Source organism: Pinus tabuliformis, chromosome J, assembly GCF_031772625.1.
Source record: "Pinus tabuliformis cultivar Carrire ecotype Pingquan chromosome J, CPIR1, whole genome shotgun sequence".
Taxonomy (NCBI): domain Eukaryota; kingdom Viridiplantae; phylum Streptophyta; class Pinopsida; order Pinales; family Pinaceae; genus Pinus; species Pinus tabuliformis.
This window is the reverse complement of record NC_142295.1, coordinates 316,760,402-316,781,887: the sequence shown is the minus strand read 5'-3', so window position 1 is coordinate 316,781,887 and position 21,486 is coordinate 316,760,402.

Sequence of the window (21,486 nt, the reverse complement as noted above, 5' to 3'; positions counted from 1 at the left end):
TGCTGAGAAAATTCTAAGATCTCTAACCTAAAAATTTGATTCCAAAGTCTCTGCCATTGAATAAATGCAGGATTTGAAGAATCTCACTGTTGAATAGCTCCATGGAATTTTAACAGCTTATGAAATGAGAAAAGGAGTTCCATCAAATATCAGAGAAGCAACATTCAAGGCTAGATACAAAGGGAAGGGAAATGGAGAGCTTAAGGAACATGTTACATTTTAGACGAAGAAGAAGCAAATTTTGTGAAGAAACATCAAGTAGGAACTGGCAAGTTTAGAGGTAAGCTTCCTTATAAATATTTTTCTTGTGGAAGATTAGGTCACTATGTTGTTAAATGTCCTTATAAAGAAAATAACGAGAACGGGAAGAATGTTCCAAAAGGGAATGGTAAAATAAGTTTTGATAACAAGAAATTCTTTTATACTCATGAAGATAGTGAATATTCTTCCAATAATGAGGATGTTGAATTTGATCAATATTACGAACTGCTTATGGCATTTCAAGAAAAATATGTGGATGAATCTGATTATGTTTTTATGGATGGTCTATAAGAAAAGGAAAATTGTATGTATAAGGAAAATACTATTGTTGAAGAAATAACTCAGCTAAAAATTTGTTTAGTAGAAGCTAAATTCACTGAAGAAGTGTTGAAGATACAATTTCTAGAAAAGGAAAGGCACTGTGAAAATTTAGAACCTGAAATAGTGGGTCTAAGAAGGGAACTTGAGAAAACAAAGGAACTAAATTTTATATTTGCTAAAGGATATGTGGCTTTAGAAGAAATCATCAAAGTGAAACTCTCTCCTCTAATCAAAATAGGTCTTGGATATAGTTCAAGTGGTGAAACATCAAAAGCTATGAAAACTTATGAAACAGATATAGAAGGCTATGTCAATGCAATAAAAGGAAGCAGTCACCATAATTGTAGTTCTTAGAAAAATAATGAAGGATAAAAACCTTTTCATACAAAACAACCTTACCCTAATCAAATGGAAAGCTACTCAAGAAGGTATTATACTCCTAGGTATTCCTATTTCAATGGTCAATGCTTCACTTGTCACAATTTTGGTCACAAAGTTGTTCATTGTGTTTCTTATAAAACTATTATGACTAGAGAAGCAAGAAAACAAAGAATGAGATCAGGGAAAATAAATATTCTTATAATGTTTTCTCACCTCTTCATAATGAAATTGAATGTTTTCTTTCCAATAAATTGGTCATAAAGAAATTGAATGCAGAAGCAGAATGGGACCATATTACCAGCATGAACAAAAGATAATACCACCCAAGGTATGGAAAAAACAAAATTATAGATACTGAAAATTGTGTTCTACCTTTGTATGTAGTGTCATGCGGAAAGAGTCAATTTTGCGGACAAAACCGACCTCCCTAGAAAACAAGGCTTTTCTAGTGACAAACAAAACAATCAAGCACTATCTTTCCCTAAATATGCATTTAAAATAAAAGCAACCAGGTGTTTAAGGCTTACCTCTAGTCCAACGCTGTTTGTATCAGCCAAGCCTCTCCGATCCAGATGAGCTCCTTCTCCTTGAAGCCTGCATTCACTAACAAGCAAACGATTACATAGCACCTGAATAACTCATATAATAAAACATATTCATCATAAAGACCAAGGAGTTTATGAAACAAATTATATATAACAACTTGTTGAGAAAAATGAACTTAATTGTATTAATTGGAAACAAAAGAAACCTTACAACCAATGCCTTGGTGTTGTGCAGGTCCCTCCCAGGGTCCAGCAAGAGTTCTCCTTTACTTTGATCAGCTCACCCACTTCCAAATGAAGCTAAGAAAGGATTGGAATCTCTCCTCTCAAGCTATATAAGGGAGTCCTAATTTCAGCAGCATCTACCCTTAGGAATGTTCAGCTTTCAACCTCTCCTCCCTCTGGCCCAATGCTTGTATTTATAATGCTTTGGAGGAAGTTAATCAGGTCCACCATCAATGGGATAAGCCCCTCTTTCAAAGGGATAGCTCTCCTCTTCATGGGATAAGTTCCTCTTTCATTGGGATGCATGAACCATATGGAGGCGCTCAATCCACGTCAAACCATCTTCTAGAATGCTCTAGAATCGACCACAAGTAAGTTTTTTGAAGTAAAACTTGCGCCTTCTGACTTTTACAGGGGTACGCACCCACCCCTTTACAAACAGAGCGTACAAGTACACAGGTATTATGAACTAGAGGTGCGTACACGCAGGTAAGAGTAAGAGAAAGTGCGGAACCAGAGTTATATTGATTTTTAAATGTTTTCTCTCTTTTTTGGAGTTTAACATGAGGAGCAAAGGTATAAGACTTGGCAAGGAGGATAGTATGGTTGTTGATGGAGCCATACTGGCTGCAAATAGTCATGGTGACAAATTTTAGTGTAACAGATTGCCCCCTAAAGTGCGAGGTCTGTAGTAGATCAGGGTTTTATATCATCTAGGAAGGGTGAAGCACTTTATCATTTCGAGGATTATCTTGTGGAGAACCCAGTTGGAACCTGCAAATATTCAACACAAAATACATATATGAGATCATATCATTGCTGAGGTAGGCATTCCCATACTCAGATCAAAAACTTAACTAACAAACTAACTACTGCTCTGATATAGGAATGATTTTGCAATACATCATAATCATAGACATATGTAAACGTAGTATGGACGCAGCCATCTGTTTATGATTAGTATACTATATAATAAATACAAAACTCCTCGCAGCCTGGATGGCGGAAACTAGATCCAGGGTCTTCATTTCTGCTTCCCAAAATAGTACGATTTTATCCATGCGAATAAATGAGTTGATGTCGAACATGGTAGAAACCACTTGATTACCAGTCGATGATGTAAACTATTAACAAGTGTGAGAGAGACCACCAATGATGTCAATGGTTCTCAAAGTACCCAGTACAATCCGTGAGATGTGAATCAATGTGTTGATGTCGAACATGTCACAGAATCCTTCGATCGAAATTCAATGATGTAAACCGTCGTCAAAGGCGAGAAACCTACCATTGAGGCATGCATATTTCAAGGTACTGACGATTTCTAGATCATCTTTCTAGATAATGTGCTGATGTCGATAGAAAGCGATCCGTCGTAGGCAAGCCACAACACGAAATCATAAATCAAGTTGAAGAAATGTAGCTGTAAGGACTGACTCAGGGATGGTCAAGATGGATGACAGATATTTTGCAGATGAATGGTTTATTTGCAGTGACCTCTTGAACACATAATGACACAACAGATGGCTTGGTGACAATTGACCCAAAGTTAATACCCGGAAACCGGCTGAAGACTTTCAATGTGGTTTGATCAACTGTTAGGCAAAGGATTTCCCAACCCAGGTGAATGAAAAGTGTCGTGTTCAAGAGTGGTGATAAGGTTTTTCCGAGACAAAGTATAACAAATAGGCTCATTTTCCTCTCTTTTCCCCACCATTTCTGGCAAGTACCTCTTTATTTTTTACAAGCTTGAGGAGGATAACATTTGCTTGATTATAAGCTCATCCTTCGGATGAGTCCAACTTATTTTAGATTCGAACCCTAAGAAGGAGTGGTCCGTTCCTATTTGTAATCGAACAGGTCCTTTACTGTGAAATTTTAACGAGTCTAGTATAGGAGAAACTCGGCGTTTTTCAATTTTAGAGAGTCTGAAAAACTTAAGAAGACTCCAGGGTTGACCTTTTTCGTAAATTTGTGTCTCCCAAGCCCGAAAAAGTATAAAATAATACTTGAGAGAACCGCTTGATCTTTACGACGAAGGAGTACTTTCATGATTAGTGTCTCTGATCTGAAAAGTAGAAAGCGATCAAGGACACGTCGTTTTATTTCCAATATCGAATTTGAAACGACAAAAATCCGGCAATCTTTTCATGTTTTTACGGTCAGAAAAGGGTTGTAAGAGGACCGTCTTTTAATTCCGTTTGAACGAGTGTAAAAGAAATGCTCGGCAATCTTTTCATGTTTTAGGAGTCAGAAAAGGGCTTAAAAGAGAACTCCAATGTTTCACTTTTTCGTAAGTTTTAACGAGTTCGAAAAAATGATAAAAATGTACTCATGGCCGACTTTCAATTTAATTTACGAGCAGGAAAAGACGGAAAGAACTCGGCATTTTCATTTGTTTTACGAGAATGAAAAATAGCAAAATAATCTCGGGATTTTCTTGAGTTTAACGAGTCTTGAAAATAACTGAAATTGACTCGAGATAGGTTTCATTTTTACAAAAGCTTGAAACAGAGAAAAACTATGCTTCAAAGTAGTTTCATTTTTACACAAGCTTGAAACAGAGAGAAAACTCTGCTTGATGCCCCCCAAGCGTAACTGCTAGAGCGCATGCCCCCCAGCTTCATTTCATTCAACTAAGTACAAGCTGGATGAAATGAAGGTTCATGTACGAGATCATTTGAAAGACTCAACCTAAAACTGTAAGAAAATTATGCAAAATACTGAAATAACTAACCTAAATATACAACTTAACATTTATGCGATCTAGTCAAACTCTCGACTCAATTAGAGGAGGATTTGTTTCATTTTTTAACGAGCTTGACACAGTAAAAGAACTATGCTCGGATTCGGTTTCATGTTTACGCAAGCTTGAAACGAAAAACTATGCTTGTTATAAGTTCACATGCCCCCAGCATAAAGATGCAAACCAAGGTACATGCCCCCCAAGCTTCATTGCATTCAACTAGGTGGAAGAAATGAAGGTTTACTTTTGAAATCTTGGAAAGACTCGAGGGAGTTGTTTCATTTTTTAGTGAGGTTGACACAGGAAAAGAAGTATCCTCAAAACCCTTGTTTCATTTTTTAAACGAGCTTGACACAAGATAAGGAACTATGCTCATGACTACTCTCTACAATCTACCTATATAACCTAAAATCTACCTGATTCATTTTTTAATGAGGTTGACTCAGTAACAGGAACTATCCTCTGACCAACTGATTCATTTTTTAACGAGGTTGATACAGGAAAAGAAACTTTCCTCGTACTCACTGATTCATTTTTTAACAAGGTCGACACAGTAAAAGGAATTTTCCTCGTACCAACTGATTCATTTTTTTAACGAGGTTGACACAGGAAAAGAACTGTCCTCATACTTACTGATTCATTTTTTAACGAGGTCGACACAGTAAAAGGAACTTTCCTCGTACTCACTGATTCATTTTTTAACGAGGTCGACACAGTAAAAGGAACTTTCCTCGCAACATTGATCATGGCTTCCAACTGGAAGAAAGACATGTCAATGGACACACCTTGATCATGGCTTCCAAGAGGTCTTCATCAGAAGGAAGAATACTTCTCTGGAAGGAACACATGTCAAGGGACTCAAAAGGGATAAGAACATCGTGTTCAAGTAATCCCATAGAGTTTTCCATGTCAATTACCGGATCTAAATCAAAGGAAGATGAGAAAACAGTGAGAGGCTCACTTACATCGGTAACTGAAAACATGGGACCAGTTGCCACATAATTAACCCGTGGCGGGGTAGATACCACTTTAGAATCAGGAACATTTAGGGGTGTCATATTATTGGTAGTTGAAAAAAGACTAGGGAACGAAAGCTGGTCTACAGTCACAATATTTCCATTGTGAGGGAAAGACATCACGCGAAAGAGTGTCGATACGACAGCTTTCATTGCATAAACATAGTCTCGCCCAAGGAGTAGATTGAAATCCAAGGGACCTCAAACTACCATAAGATCAATACAGACAGTTTTACCTTCCAAGGTAATAGAAAACTTAGGAAGGATCCCTAAAGGTTCACTAATGGTTCTGTTAAAAGCTTTCAGATTCTGCGTAATAGGCGCAAGCTGAGGGGAACCCAAAGCTTTCCAAACAGTTGAGGATAAAATACTAACAGAAGCACCTTCATCTACCTGTGTACGATGTATGTCCCTACTACCAGCCTTGACAATGATTTGGAAAGGGATGGAGGAAGGAAGACGAGGTTCTGTCAGTCTATTCCAATCAAAGGAAAAGACCTCAGTACTTGGAGGGGGTTCTGTAGAAACAGGTGAAATGCCCCCCGGCGTAGAAGAATCTGATGTAACAAAAAGAACCTCAGCGGTATGAAGTTTACTCTCTAAAGGGAAAGTGGGATCGACCGAATGTGAAATTGAATTGACCACTTGATCAACTAATGGATCATCAACCTGATTAACATGAGTTTCACTCTCCAATGGAAGAGTGTGATCGACTGTACTTGAAATTAAATCAATCACTCCGTCAGTTGACGGTAGGTTTGGAGAAAGTTTACGGTAACCAGTTGGAAATTCTTGCTGTGGAACAATAAGGTTTTCCAACAATGTTGAGGCTTCATCCATGTGAGGGCAAATGTGAGTTTGATGACTCCCTTTGCATAACTTACAAGGAAACCTAACTTTACCCTTTTTCCCAGGAACCTGACTATCACTGGTTAATGGATCAATGGAAAGTTGATGAAATTTTTTGACCATACTTCCAGGACCTTTGGAATACTAGGACAATTGATAAGGAAGTGGTCACCCTTACAAAGCCTGCAAGGGTATTTGGGTTTACGATGCATGTCGGAGTTTTCCTCAACACAACTAACACTTACAGCCACGGTTGGTTGGTTGACTTCTTTCTTATCTTGCTTCTTCTTCTTCTTCTTCTTCTTCCCTTTCTTCTTCTTCTTAGCCACCTGGTTACTAGCATCAAGGGTTTTACCAAGCTAAGAGGAAGAAATGGAGGAAGAAAAATTAGGTGAAGAAGGTAAAGGGTCAATAGAAGGTTGGTGATGTTGAGATGGTGAACTCTGTTGAGGTGAAGCATTCGGTTGAGGTGGAACAATTGGAGTATGTTGGAAATAATACTGAGAGGGGGGGTGAATCAGTATTATCAGAAAAACTTTTTCATTTTATGCTCAGAAACATATACGCTACTTCAGTTAAGTGAAACAGCGTGTACACGCTACTGTGTCTAAAGCAACCAGCGTATAACAAGAAAACTTATGATTCAGTAGCTTATCTTCAGCAAATGCATCAGGACATTATTAACCATGATAGTAAAACAGGTGCAGTATAACAGAACAGATCATCACACAGAAAACACACACATGAACACCATGATATAAGGTGGAAACCCAATGTGGGTGAAAACCACCTGCTGCAAGTCGTCTCTATCTTTCTTTAATATGAAATTTCAGTTTACAATCTTTTGTACTGGTGCAGCCTTATACCAGTACGCAGGCTACAACCTGCTGAAGGCTTCAACCTTCTCTCGTTCTCCAAACTTTCTTGGAAGGGAGCTCCAACCCCCTTTGCTCTTGTACTAGCTAAGATACTAGTACGTAGGTGCTGGCCTACAATCTTCTTTCCTTCAGGTACCACTTTTCATGCATTTTCAGACTGGATATTCCTGAAGCACAACATTACAATCTGAAGACCACAATTCATTCAACTTTCATAGCAGATTACAAAACAACCAATACTAGCATCATCAATCTTTGAATCACTGAACCACTAAAACCCTGTCAAACCCAGTCACCAGAACACAGAGCAGACTACAGAACTCTGCAATAACAGTCAGACCCAGCTGCAACCCAAAAATCAAGCTTCAAAAGATATACGCTACTTCAATGAAGGCAACCCGCGTATACACGCGGTTTTACCGAAGACAACCTGCGTACAGATCTAAAAATAATTTTTCATAACTTGCAGCTGTACCAGACATCAGTTATACCTAGAACATAACATTGTGTCAGTATGCAGATCTAGAAATACGCATAATCAACCATATAAAGATAGTTCACCATTTGATCCCGATCTCTCCTTAGATCTTGTTCTCCATCAACCGGTGAGATCTCTCCTTAGCTCAGATCAAGCAATACATCATCAACCAATAACTTGCATACTGGATCTAATACTTCATCAGATATTCAAGACTTTTTCAGATACACTTGCCTAATTATTTTCTTCTCCTTATATAGCCTTAGGCCTTGCTCAATACCAAGGGCCAAAACCATAGAAATCCAATACCATCAACTTCAAAACTAGGGATCAACACGTCTGTCAAGATACTTTGGTCCAGAGACATAGGCTCAAGTAGGGAGGATTAACTACCACGGACCAAAGCGACATGTACGCACTTTTCTGTTCATGAATCTGCGTGTATACGCGACTTCGTGTATAGCGAACCTGCGTATCAGGGACTTAGTATATAGCGTACCTGCGTGTATACGCAACTTGGGCTTAATGAACCTGCGTATATGAAATTTCTCTTCATACTTGTAGTCTAGACTAAGATCTGTCATCAAAGAGAGTTGCCATCAAGGACAACACCGGTATCGTAGCACCACACCTGTGCCAAAATGCCAACAATCTCCCCCTTTGGACTTGATGGCAACCCCAAGATCCTTAGAATCATTCTCCCCCTTTGTCATCAAGGGCAAAGGGTTGTGCTCCCCCTGAGTACATGCTGATATCTCTGCTTGGCTGTGCTGAAACATGCTCCTCCTGACTGTAGGCAAGATCTGCAAAAGATGTCCACCATAAGGGACCTTCCTATCACCAAAAGACTCAATACATACATCCATACTCCCAACCAAGAGGGGATACATCAGAAACAACCAATTATATTACATTATTCATCCCAGGCATAGTGGGGAAACCAACATAGGTCGTTACATGACCTTGACACCATAAAATAGATATCACAAAAGAGATACATGACATAGAGACAACAAATCTAGACCAAGACTTATGAAAGTCACAAGCAGCATCTGATACACATCGTTTAGATCAGCAACCAAAATTTCCTTCTGAGCTCCTTCTCCTGAAACCAACAACAGTTGTGTACTAGAACCAAAAGCATCTAAATGCCAACAATGCTTTATGAGACTTTAAGCTGCTCCCCCTGAACCTGTGCCTGAAGAATTCTGGCATACCCATCTCAGACCTTCTCCAACCAGAGTCTGCCCTTGCTGTTCAGAACTCCATATACGCGACTTCTCCTGCATAAAACAGCGTATGCACGTGGATATGCTTTCTGCAACACGCGTACACCATACACGAGACTTTCCCAGCATAAATCGGCGTATATACGTGGATATCCCTTACGTAACTTGCGTATACCAACTTTTCTGTAGAACAAACAAGCTTCAACAGCAGGATGAAGCATCAACTACTCCCAGCTTTTGTCTGAGATATTCAAAAGTTTCCCTGGGCAGTGGTTTTGTGAGAATGTCAGCAACTTGTTCCTTAGAAGTAACATACTCCAACTTGACCTTCTGCTCAAGCACTTGTTCCCGAAGAAAATGGTACTTGATTGGTATGTGCTTGGTCTTTGAGTGCATGACTAGATTCTTTGAAATGCTGATTGCACTTGTATTATCACATAAGATAGAGACTGGTGAAGTGCAGGTGATTTGAAAATCCTGCAAGGCCTGCATCATCCAAAGAAGTTGTGTGCAACAAGATGTCACAGCCACATATTCTGCTTTAGTTGTAGATAAGGCAATCGAGCTCTGTTTCTTGTTGAACCAAGATACTAATCTGGAGCCCATAAAGAATGCACCACCACTTGTGCTCTTCCTGTCATCCACGCTTCCGGCCCAATCTGCATCTGTATAAGCATGAAGTGTGAGATCTGTATCTCTAGGATACCATAAGCCATAATTTTGTGTCCCTTGAAGATACTTGAAAATTCTCTTCACTGCCTGAAGATGAGTCTCCTTCGGATTTGCCTGAAATCTTCCAACTATTCCGACTGCATGCATGATGTCTGGTCGGGTACCTGTCAAATAAAGCAAACTCCCAATCATGGATCTATAAGTTGGTTGATGAACTGCTGCTGATTCATCATTTGCACTGAGGCTGCATCCTGTAACCATGGGTGTACATACTGGCTTTGACTCTTCCATGCCATACTTCTTCAAGATCTGCTTGAGGTACTTGGTTTGAGACAGGAAGATGCCTCCTTCATTTTGTTGGATTTGCAATCCAAGAAAGTATGTCAATTCTCCAAGTAGTGACATTTTGAATTCTTTCTGCATAACCAAGGAAAAGTTTTGACTCATAGTCTCTTCATTGTTGCCAAAGATAATATCATCTACATAAACAACAAGTATTAGCAATTTGTTATTTTCAACTTTTATATATTGATTGCTATCTGCTGATCCTTTTGAAAAGCCTTGTTGGTGAAGATATTTGTCCAACCGATAGTACCAAGCCCTTGGAGCTTGTTTGAGACCATAGAGAGCCTTTTTCAATCTGCATACAAGGTTTGGATCATTCCCAAGAATGAAACCATCTGGCTGCTCAATATATACTTCTTCTTCTAAGTCTCCATTCAGAAAGGTTGATTTCACGTCCATTTGAAATACCTTGAAGTTTTGAAAGCTTGAGAGAGCAAGGAACATTCGGATGGCCTCAAGTCTTGCAACAGGAGCAAAGGTCTCTTCAAAATCTATTCCTTCTTGCTGCGCATACCCTTTACAAACAAGTCTGGCCTTGTTTCTAATTACTTCTCCATTTTCATTCAATTTATTTTTGAAGACCCATTTTGTCCCTATGACATTTTTATCTTTTGGTCTAGGAACCAATTCCCAAGTGTTGTTCTTTTCGATCTGCTCAAGTTCTTCATCCATTGCTTTGACCCAGCATTCATCTTTGCATGCCTCTTTCACACTTTGTGGTTCAATGGAAGAGAGTAATGCCAAATAGCTTGAAGCTTCTGCAATTATTCTTCTTGTTTGTACTCCTGCTTCTTTCTGCCCCACAATCTGAGATTCTGGATGATTCTTTTGAACATATATGGATGGAGTCTTCTCTTCTATTCTTGTCTGCTCCTCTGGTTCTTCTTGAGGTTCTTCTTCTTCTTGAGGTTCTTCTTCTTCTTGAGGTTCTTCTTCTTCATCATTCTGCCTTTGAGGGTAGCCTTCATCTTCTTCAATGTCTTCATGATGAACTTGCCTAGGAATATATCCCTTCTCATCAACCACTACATCAATGCTGTCAACAATTCTGCCAAGTCTTTTATTGTAGCACTTGTATGCTTTGCTATGCGGAGAATAACCAAGAAGAATGCCTTCATCTGCTCTTGGTTCAAGTTTGCCAAGTTGCTCATCAGTATTCTTAATATAACATTTGCTCCCAAAGATTTTGAAGTGCTTCACCGAAGGAGTCTCACCACTCCAGAGCTCATGAGGTGTTTGAGTGCTGTTTACTCGGACATTTGTTTTGTTAAGAATAATAACCGCAGCATGTGCAGCTTCACCCCAGAAAGTTGCGGGAGTACCTGATTCATCAAGAATAGCACGAGCCATTTGTTGGATAGTTCTGTTCATTCTTTCCACCACCCCATTTTGCTGAGGAGTTCTAGCTGTAGAGAATTCTCTTCTTATCCCATGTTCTTCACAGAAATCAAAAAATTCGTTTGAGGTAAACTCCCCACCTCTGTCAGATCTGAGGCACTTAATTTTGTGTCCTGATTCATTTTCAACCAAGGCTTTGAAGGATTTGAATTTTTCGAATGCTTCATCTGTGTGCTTCATAAGCCCTAACCAGACAAACCTGGAGAAATCGTCAATGAATAATATCAAATATTCTTCTCCTCGAGGTGTCCTTTTCCTAAATGGACCGCATACATCTGTATGGACTAGCTCAAGAGGTATGCTGGCTGATCCTTCCTTCTCTGGAAAATTAGTTTTGGTTTGCTTCCCAAACTGACAAGATTTGCATATAGTGTTGTCTGGAATTTTGATATCTGGAAGACCACGAACTGCCTGATATTTGCATGCTTTCCTTATTTGTGAAAAGCTTAGATGCCCCAACCTCCGATGCCATAGCCAGTGTTCATCATCCTTGCTCAAATAGCATTGTTGTGGTCCTTCTTCAAATATGTATAGATTATTTGGTGTCCTTCTTCCTTTGATCACTGTTTTACCTGTATCAAGATCACGAACACAACATCCATTTGATCTAAATATTACCTCTGTTCCTTGATCGCACATCTGACTGACACTCAGAAGATTATGCTTCAATCCATCAACATACAAAACATTTCCAGCTTTGACCTTCTCTTTCAATGGAGCAACACCTTTTCCTTTTATGGCTGCAGAGATATCGTTTCCAAAAGAAACTTTCTTCCCCTTCTCTAATGCGGTATATGACTCAAGCTTTTCTTTGTCCCCTGTCATATGCTTCGAACATCCGCTGTCAATGTACCATAGACTTTCTTGACCTTCTGCATAAAAGGTTATCCCACATCTTTCTGGTTGCGGTTCCTTTATTCTCCATGTTCTGACATTTGAGGTTTGTTCCTTCTGAGTTGTCTTCCGGAACCTGCTCCTGCATTCAGAGTCTTCATGACCAAAGTTATTACAAATAGAGCATTCAATTTCATTTTCAAGAACCGAAAAGTTGTTATAATTCCTTTTCATGGTTCCAGTCATTCTCCCTTGCTTTTGAGCTTCTCTAGTCATGATTGTCTTGTAGGCAACACATTGAGCTGCTTTGTGACCGAAGTTATGGCAAGAAAAGCATTGGCCATTAAAGAAACTTCTGCGATAATCAGATCTATCATCCAACCGATTGTAGCTTCTATTCACATTCATTCTTGGAGCAAATTGGGAAGATTTTACCTGTGGCTGATTGTAGCTTCTATTTGTCCTTAAGGCAGTTTGTCCCCGAATTTCTTGATGGTCTTTATTTGTTCTTGAGGCAAACTGTCCTTGATTCACCTGATGACTTTTATTTGGCCTTTGCTCGCTTCTCCTTGCTGCATCAAGATAACTTTTAGAGGTAGAGGCTTGAGATGTTTCTCCATTATATCCAAGACCTGTCTTGATCAAAGGAGATCGCTGCACATTGATAATCTCATCCAAGGATTCAGATCCTTTAACAAATTTAAGATTAATTGCTTTTGTTTTCTCAATCTCCTTTCTAAGACAAACAATCTCACATTCCAATTTTTCAAGATGTTTTTCCTTTTCAGCTAGTTGACATTGTAGAGAATCAATAATAGCACTCTTCTCTTCTAAGCAAACTTTGAGATCTTTCATTTCTTCACAAAAGCCTTCTACATCTATAGCATCCACGTAGTCATCATCTTCAAAAGCCATTAAAAGTTTATATCTATTACCTTGTTCATCTTCATCACTATTTGAAAGACCATCACTATCTTCATGAGTGTAATAGCTTTTCTTCTTTTCATTTTGTTTCTTGTTCCATTTAACAGGTTCCTTTCCCTTGTCATTCTTATCTTTGTGAGGACATCTGGCAGCATAATGACCTACTCTTCCACAAGCAAAGCATTTAAAAGGTAACTTACCTCTGAACCTTCCAGAACCCCTTTGAAGATTTCTGGCAAAATTTGATTCTTCTTCTTCATCTTCTGGCATGTGACTTGCTTCATAATAATCTTCTTTGCCTGAAGCCTTGAAAACAACTTCTCTTCTGTCTGATGGACCTCCCTTTCTCATTTCATAAGCAATTAGAATTCCATGAAGCTGAGACATAGTAAGAATTCGTAGATTTTCCTTTTCTTCTATTGCAGACACTTTAGATTCAAATTTGGGGGACAATGATCTTAGAACCTTTTCAACCACAATAGCCTCTTTTATTTCTTCACCCAAGTTTTTCATGCAATTAACAATCTCATCAACTCTAAGGAAATAGTTAGCCACACTTTCATCATTATACATTCTGAGAGTCTCATACTTAATCCTGAGAGTTTGAAGTTTAGCACGCTTTACCTGTTCGTCTCCTTCATAGCTCGTGACAATCTTGTCCCATATTTCTTTTGCAGATTTATAGTGCATTACCTTCATGAATTCCGATTGGGATATACATCCCAATAGAGTACTGACTACTTTCGCATTTGTTTCATATTTCTTTTTCTTGTCTGCATCTGTAGGAGTAGCTGAAGGAAAAGTGTAGCCTGTCTCTACGATGTCCCAAACTTCTGTACCAAGAGATTGAAGATAGGCAGTAACTCTTACCTTCCAATAATTGAAGTTTGTCCCATCAAAAACCGGTGGCCTGATTGATGCTTCTCTCTCATAGTTGCTCATGATGAACGATCTACCTTCAAGCGATCAAGCTTCTCTGAAGGACCTGCTCTGATACCAATTGTTGGAAATAATACTGAGAGGGGGGGTGAATCAGTATTATCAGAAAAAAAATTTCATTTTATGCTCAGAAACATATACGCTACTTCAGTTAAGTGAAACAGCGTGTACACGCTACTGTGTCTAAAGCAACCAACGTATAATAAGAAAACTTATGATTCAGTAGCTTATCTTCAGCAAATGCATCAGGACATTATTAACCATGATAGTAAAACAGGTGCAGTATAACAGAACAGATCATCACACAGAAAACACACACATGAACACCATGATATAAGGTGGAAACCCAATGTGGGTGAAAACCACCTGCTGCAAGTCGTCTCTATCTTTCTTTAATATGAAATTTCAGTTTACAATCTTTTGTACTAGTGCAGCCTTATACCAATACGCAGGCTACAACCTGCTGAAGGCTTCAACCTTCTCTCGTTCTCCAAACTTTCTTGGAAGGGAGCTCCAACCCCCTTTGCTCTTGTACTAGCTAAGATACTAGTACGTAGGTGCTGGACTATAATCTTCTTTCCTTCAGGTACCACTTTTCATGCATTTTCAGACTGGATATTCCTAAAGCACAACATTACAATCTGAAGACCACAATTCATTCAACTTTCATAGCAGATTACAAAACAACCAATACTAGCATCATCAATCTTTGAATCACTGAACCACTAAAACCCTGTCAAACCCAGTCACCAGAACACAGAGCAGACTACAGAACTCTGCAATAACAGTCAGACCCAGCTGCAACCCAAAAATCAAGCTTCAAAAGATATACGCTACTTCAATGAAGGCAACCCGCGTATACACGCGGTTTTACCGAAGACAACCTGCGTACAGATCTAAGAAATTTTTCATTACTTGCAGCTGTACCAGACATCAGTTATACCCAGAACATAACATTGCGTCAGTATGCAGGTCTAGAAATACGCATAATCAACCATATAAAGATAGTTCACCATTTGATCCCGATCTCTCCTTAGATCTTGTTCTCCATCAACCGGTGAGATCTCTCCTTAGCTCAGATCAAGCAATACATCATCAACCAATAACCTGCATACTGGATCTAATACTTCATCAGATATTCAAGACTTTTTCAAATACACTTGCCTAATGATTTTCTTCTCCTTATATAGCCTTAGGCCTTGCTCAATACCAAGGGCCAAAACCATAGAAATCCAATACCATCAACTTCAAAACTAGGGATCAACACGTCTGTCGAGATACTTTGGTCCAGAGACATAGGCTCAAGTAGGGAGGATTAACTACCACGGACCAAAGCGACATGTACGCTCTTTTCTGTTCATGAATCTGCGTGTATACGCGACTTCGTGTATAGCGAACCTGCGTATCCACGACTTAGTATATAGCGTACCTGCGTGTATACGCAACTTGGGCTTAATGAACCTGCGTATATGAAATTTCTCTTCATACTTGTAGTCTGGACTGAGATCTGTCATCAAAGAGAGTTGCCATCAAGGACAACACCGGTATCGTAGCGCCACACCTGTGCCAAAATGCCAACAGAGTATTTGGGGCCAACGAAGTTGAAAATAACCATATCGGTAAACCTATTGTAAATCCAGGTAATGAAAAAGTAGCCATGTAAGGTGGACCAACATTTCCAAAGTAAGGAAAAGTACTAGGATTCTCGTCAAGAGGGATTCCTTGGTTGGTAAATTCTAGAACATTTGCCATTATATCCAACTTCAGTGAATTTTATTAACAATTTAAAAACTAAAATTAACAATTTACAATTCACACCTAACAATTAAAATTCACAATTCACACCTATGGTCTCTAAAAGTAAAAACAAACAAATTAACACGCGCTATCAAATCTAGGAATCAAACCACACACAAACAGTAACTTTCCGTACCGAAAACGCTAGTTGGTGATGAAATCCAACATCGCAGAGTTCAGTATAGAAATGGCAGTTGGAACAGTTACCCCGACAACCTGCTTAATGAATAGACTGGCACAAGTTCCTCCACTAAACCGTCTCGAGTGAAGAGAACCCCCCAGAAAATCCAAGTGAGTCTAACCGACGTCTGCTCCAGGTACAGTGGGATCTTCCCACCACTGTCACCTTAGGAAGAATCCTAAAGAATATGGCCACTAAGGTTACCAACTGAAACAAATATACCTGGGGGAACAGTCTACGATCCGATACGCACGCAAGGGCAGAGTAGTAAGCTCAATCCCCTTGAAGGCTCCTTGACATAATCCAAGGTTTACCAACAAGTGACCCCAGGCTCCTCGACAATGGTTAATCCGAGGTTTACCATTTTTAATACGTGAATATCTTCTATCGTTCCCAATGAGGAAGGATTGATTCCCACACTGGTTCAGATATGACCTCGTGCTTCTCCTTTAAGAGGATCTTTCCCAGAGCATAGATGCAACAATTGGATTTCTTCCTACCACAAGATACAGCTACTTGTTTGTTTTACTGTCTTGGAGAGTTAATTACTCTCCTACTCCAAGACACTAGCCTAAGCTATGTTGGTGTATCAGAGCCCTAGAAATGTAAAAATTACTCGATGAATTTTAATTAAGCGTTGTGTTATTTAGGCTGTTATTACTCAAAGGGGTAAATGGATACGAAACCAATGGTGTTATGACCCGACTCAAAACTGAATGCAATCGAATATGATAATGTAATCCTTTCAATTCGATGAATCCTAACTAAAGTAAGGAGAGAGTTTCCATTCACTTCCAACAATGCAAAAAATTGATCACTAAGAGAAAATATAACAAATCCTCTAATGCACTAATTTCATCAAGAAAAACTAATGCAAATCAATTCCAAAATAGTTTTTTTATTTTTTATTTTTTATTTTTGTGTAAATTCAAATCAAAGAAAACTGATCTAAATCTACGATTGATTTTTCAGAATGTAAACTATGCAATTGTAATCTATGCACAATTCACTTGAAAAGTATGCAAATGTAATCTATGCACATTTTTCATTAATATTCTGAAAATGAGAATTCTAATTATGCAAATGTGATCTATGTAAGAGAATTCTCAAACACAAGATGATTCTAATGTAATCTAAGAACCAATCAAGTGCAAGTCGAGAAAATTGGGTGAGAGTTCCAAAGATCAAAAAATAAAAAACACTCAAAGGCGATTAACACTCATACACAATTTAGGCCCCCCCCCCCCCCCCCGGCGAATGAGGGGGAAATTTTTTTGCAGAAACAAAAGCAAAAAGATGCAAAATTGTGAAAATACTGAGACAAACCTCCAAGTAATGACCAAAGGAAATCAAATTTAGAATTTCTCAAAAAAGAGACTCAAAACACCCAATTGATAAAAGCTTAAAGTAGGAATGCCAATGAAATTAACCAAGGAAAGTTTTTTGACAGGGAACAAGTAGGTCTGGGCAATGGCTAAAACCTATAAACAAATTCTAAACTGATAAAAAAGAGAAAAATTTAAAATTTTCAAATTTTTGACAGGGTACACAGGCAACCTGTTTACACAGGTGCGTCCACGCTCTGTGCACAAAGCAAAAGTGTGTACAGGTACGCACTGTGCTTAACTCAGAGGGTGCGTACCTCTCCCAAAACTATGAAAAATAAAAACTAACTCAAAATTAACTAAAGTCACCCAATCCCACAATCATCAAGTCAAAAACAGAAACAGAAAATACAGTTTCTCTGGTCAAAGTATCAATCAAAAGAGAAATCAATCAAATCCATGGATTCCCCAGTGGAGTCGCCATTTTGTCATGCGGAAAGAGTCAATTTTGCGAACAAAACTGACCTCCCTAGAAAACAAGGCTTTTCTAGTGACAAACAAAACAATCAAGCACTATCTTTCCCTAAATATGCATTTAAAATAAAAGCAACCAGGTGTTTAAGGCTTACCTCTAGTCCAACGCTGTTTGTAGCAGCCAAGCCTCTCCGATCCAGATGAGCTCCTTCTCCTTGAAGCCTGCATTCACTAACAAGCAAACGATTACATAGCACCTGAATAACTCATATAATAAAACATATTCATCATAAAGACCAAGGAGTTTATGAAACAAATTATATATAACATCTTGTTGAGAAAAATGAACTTAATTGTATTAATTGGAAACAAAAGAAACCTTACAACCAGTGCCTTGGTGTTGTGCAGGTCCCTCCCAGGGTCCAGCAAGAGTTCTCCTTTACTTTGATCAGCTCACCCACTTCCAAATGAAGCTAAGAAAGGATTGGAATCTCTCCTCTCAAGCTCTATAAGGGAGTCCTAATTTCAGCAGCATCTACCCTTAGGAATGTTCAGCTTTCAACCTCTCCTCCCTCTGGCCCAATGCCTGTATTTATAATGCTTTGGAGGAAGTTAATCAGGTCCACCATCAATGGGATAAGCCCCTCTTTCAAAGGGATAGCTCCCCTCTTCATGGGATAAGTTCCTCTTTCATTGGGATGCATGAACCATCTGGAGGCGCTCAATCCACATCAAACCATCTTCTAGAATGCTCTAGAATCGACCACAAGTAAGTTTTTTGAAGTAAAACTTGCGCCTTTTGACTTTTACAGGGGTACGCACCCACCCCTTTACAGACAGAGCGTACAAGTACGCAGGTATTATGAACTGGAGGTGCGTACACGCAGGTAAGAGTAAGAGAAAGTGTGGAACCAGAGTTATATTGATTTTTAAAGGCTTTCTCTCTTTTTTGGAGTTTGACATGAGGAGCAGAGGTATAAGACTTGCCAAGGAGGACAGTATAGTTGTTGATGGAGCCATACTGACTGCAAATAGTCATGGTGACAAATTTTAGTGTAACATGTAGGCGATCAAGAAAATCTATGGTACATTGACAGTGGATGTTCAAAGCAGATGACAGGTGACAAAGATAAGTTTATTTCTTTTAATGAAATAAAGAAAGAAAAGAATGTAACTTTTTGTAATAACTCACCTGCTTCTATCAAGGGAAAAGGAAATGTGTTGTTGAAGAAAACGATCAAGGTTGGAAATGTATTATTTGTTGATGGATTAAGACATAACTTATTAAGTCTTAGTCAATTGTGTGACCAATGGAATGGATTTATTTTCAGATCAAATAATTGCATGGTAAGAAAACTGGATATAGGTAAGATCATAATGAAGGGAACAAGAACTACAAGAAATTTCTATCTTATAAGGCAGCCAAGAGCATTGTTATTTAAGTAAATTTGAAGAATGATGGCTTTGACGCAAAAGGTTGGGGCACCTTATCTTTCATCAATTGTACAAATCAAGTAGAATGGGAGCAATTCGTGACTTGTCCAACATATCTCCCCCTGAAAATAACATCTTCAATGTCATGGCAATTTGGCAAGGAAATTAGAGTTCAGTTTAGAGCTAAAGATGGTACTTCACGTAAGCCACTTGAACTTATTCATATTGATTTATGTGGTCCTATGAGAAAGAAGTCTCCTCGTGTTGAATAATACTTCATATTATTCATTGATGATTTTACAAGAATATGTTGGATTGGCTTACTAAAACATAAAGATGAGGCATTTGATAAATTTAAAGTATTTAGGCTCTGGTAGAAAATGAGTTAAATTTGAACATTAAATGTCCTATATCTGATAGAGAAGGAGAGTTTATATCATATGAGTTTTTCAATTCTTGTGAATAGAACGACATCAAAAGACATTTTTCCATAGATAAGACTCCTCAACAAAATGGAGTGGCAGAAAGAATTAACAAAATAGTCCAACAAATGGCATGTGCCATGCTTGATGAGTCAGGAACACCTCACACCTTCTGGGGAGAAGCAGCACATACAACCATGGATATACTTAACAAAGCTCATGTTCGAGTAAACAGTGATAAAACTCCACATGAACTATGGTTTGGTAAGCCTGCAACTGTCAAACACTTTAGAATTTTTGGAAGCAAATGTTACATAAAGAAAAATGATGATAAGCTTGGAAATTTTTAATCTAGAGTTGATGAAGGAATCCTTCTTGGATACTCTTCTAGAAGTAAGGGATATAAATGTATAATAAAAGGCTTCGAAAGATTGTTGAATACATAGATGTTGTGATTGATGAAGTTGTTGAAATGTGGCAACAAGAATATTCCAATTTAATTTGTCCTTGAATTAAATTGTGAATTAAAATCAAATTTAGTCTTAACAGCTACTTGGAAATAATAATTAAGTTATTTTGACTTAATTACTTGGAGAAATTCAAGTTAGAAGTCTTTCTGAAGTCATACAAGAGTTATCCCTTAAATTAAGGAGATAAGCGTTAAATTAAAGAGATAATATTGAGTTATATTTGAGTTGTAATTAGTTAACTTAGTTTACTGAGTTAAGTCCAGTTAAATTAGTTCCAAACTATTTGAGGAACTAATAGAGAGTTAACAGTCAGTTGATGTATGCATGCACTCAACTAGTGTACTCCAGTTAACTAAAGATTCCCTCATCAAAAACTCATGCATGTCTATTCTGAGAAAGACCCAGTTAATTTAAATGTCAAGGACAATGTACTATCAGTTGCATGTGTTTTCCTATAAAGAAAACTCATGCATGTAGAAGGAATCATTCCTCGAGGATTGTGCAGTTCTGACAGTGTGTGAGAGAGTGTTCCACTTGGTTGAAGGTGAGTCATCCCAGAGGAACAGTGCAAGGAAATAGGAGCTTGGAGGGCAGAGAGGAAGGCTAGAGAGAAGCCAAGATTGCCTGTGAACATCTGTGAGGATTGTACTGAGAGCTGGTAGCTGTGAGAGCTAAGGCTTTATATAATTCCTATGTATTTCCACCTTGTATGATAATACAGATAGTGGGGTTTTTATCTGAGGCTTTCCCCAAAGTATTTTCATGTGTATTGTGTGATTGATTCTTCTTCTTTTGGTTATATTGTTCAACTCGATCTTTACAGCTTCCACAAAATTGATAGTAGAAGTAGGTTATAGTATTCTGATTTGATTTATATTGCATTATCGAGTTAGCCTAGGATACTCTTCTAGAAGTAAGGGATATAAATGTATAATAAAAGGCTTCGAAAGATTGTTTAATACATAGATGTTGTGATTGATGAAGCATCCACGGGTATGAAAAGAAAAGCAGCAGCAGATGACGAACCTATCCCTACTACAAGCCAAAATTTTGTAGGAGAAGGAAATAAAGAAGCATCAGAAGAACACAATGAAAATACATATACATTAGAAAAGACTCTTTCAAGGTATGTTAAGAAAAATCATCCTGAATCTCAAATTATAGTTGAAAAGGAAGCAGGAATACAAATAAGAAGAACTCTTGTTAGAAATTCTAGTTACTTAGCCATACTATCCACAATTGAACCCCAAAATGTAAATAAAGCAAGAAAAGATGAATGTTGGGTTGATGTTGGTGGGAAAAGTTCCATAAGGTAAGGGTTGAAAACCTCAATAGAGAAAAAAAA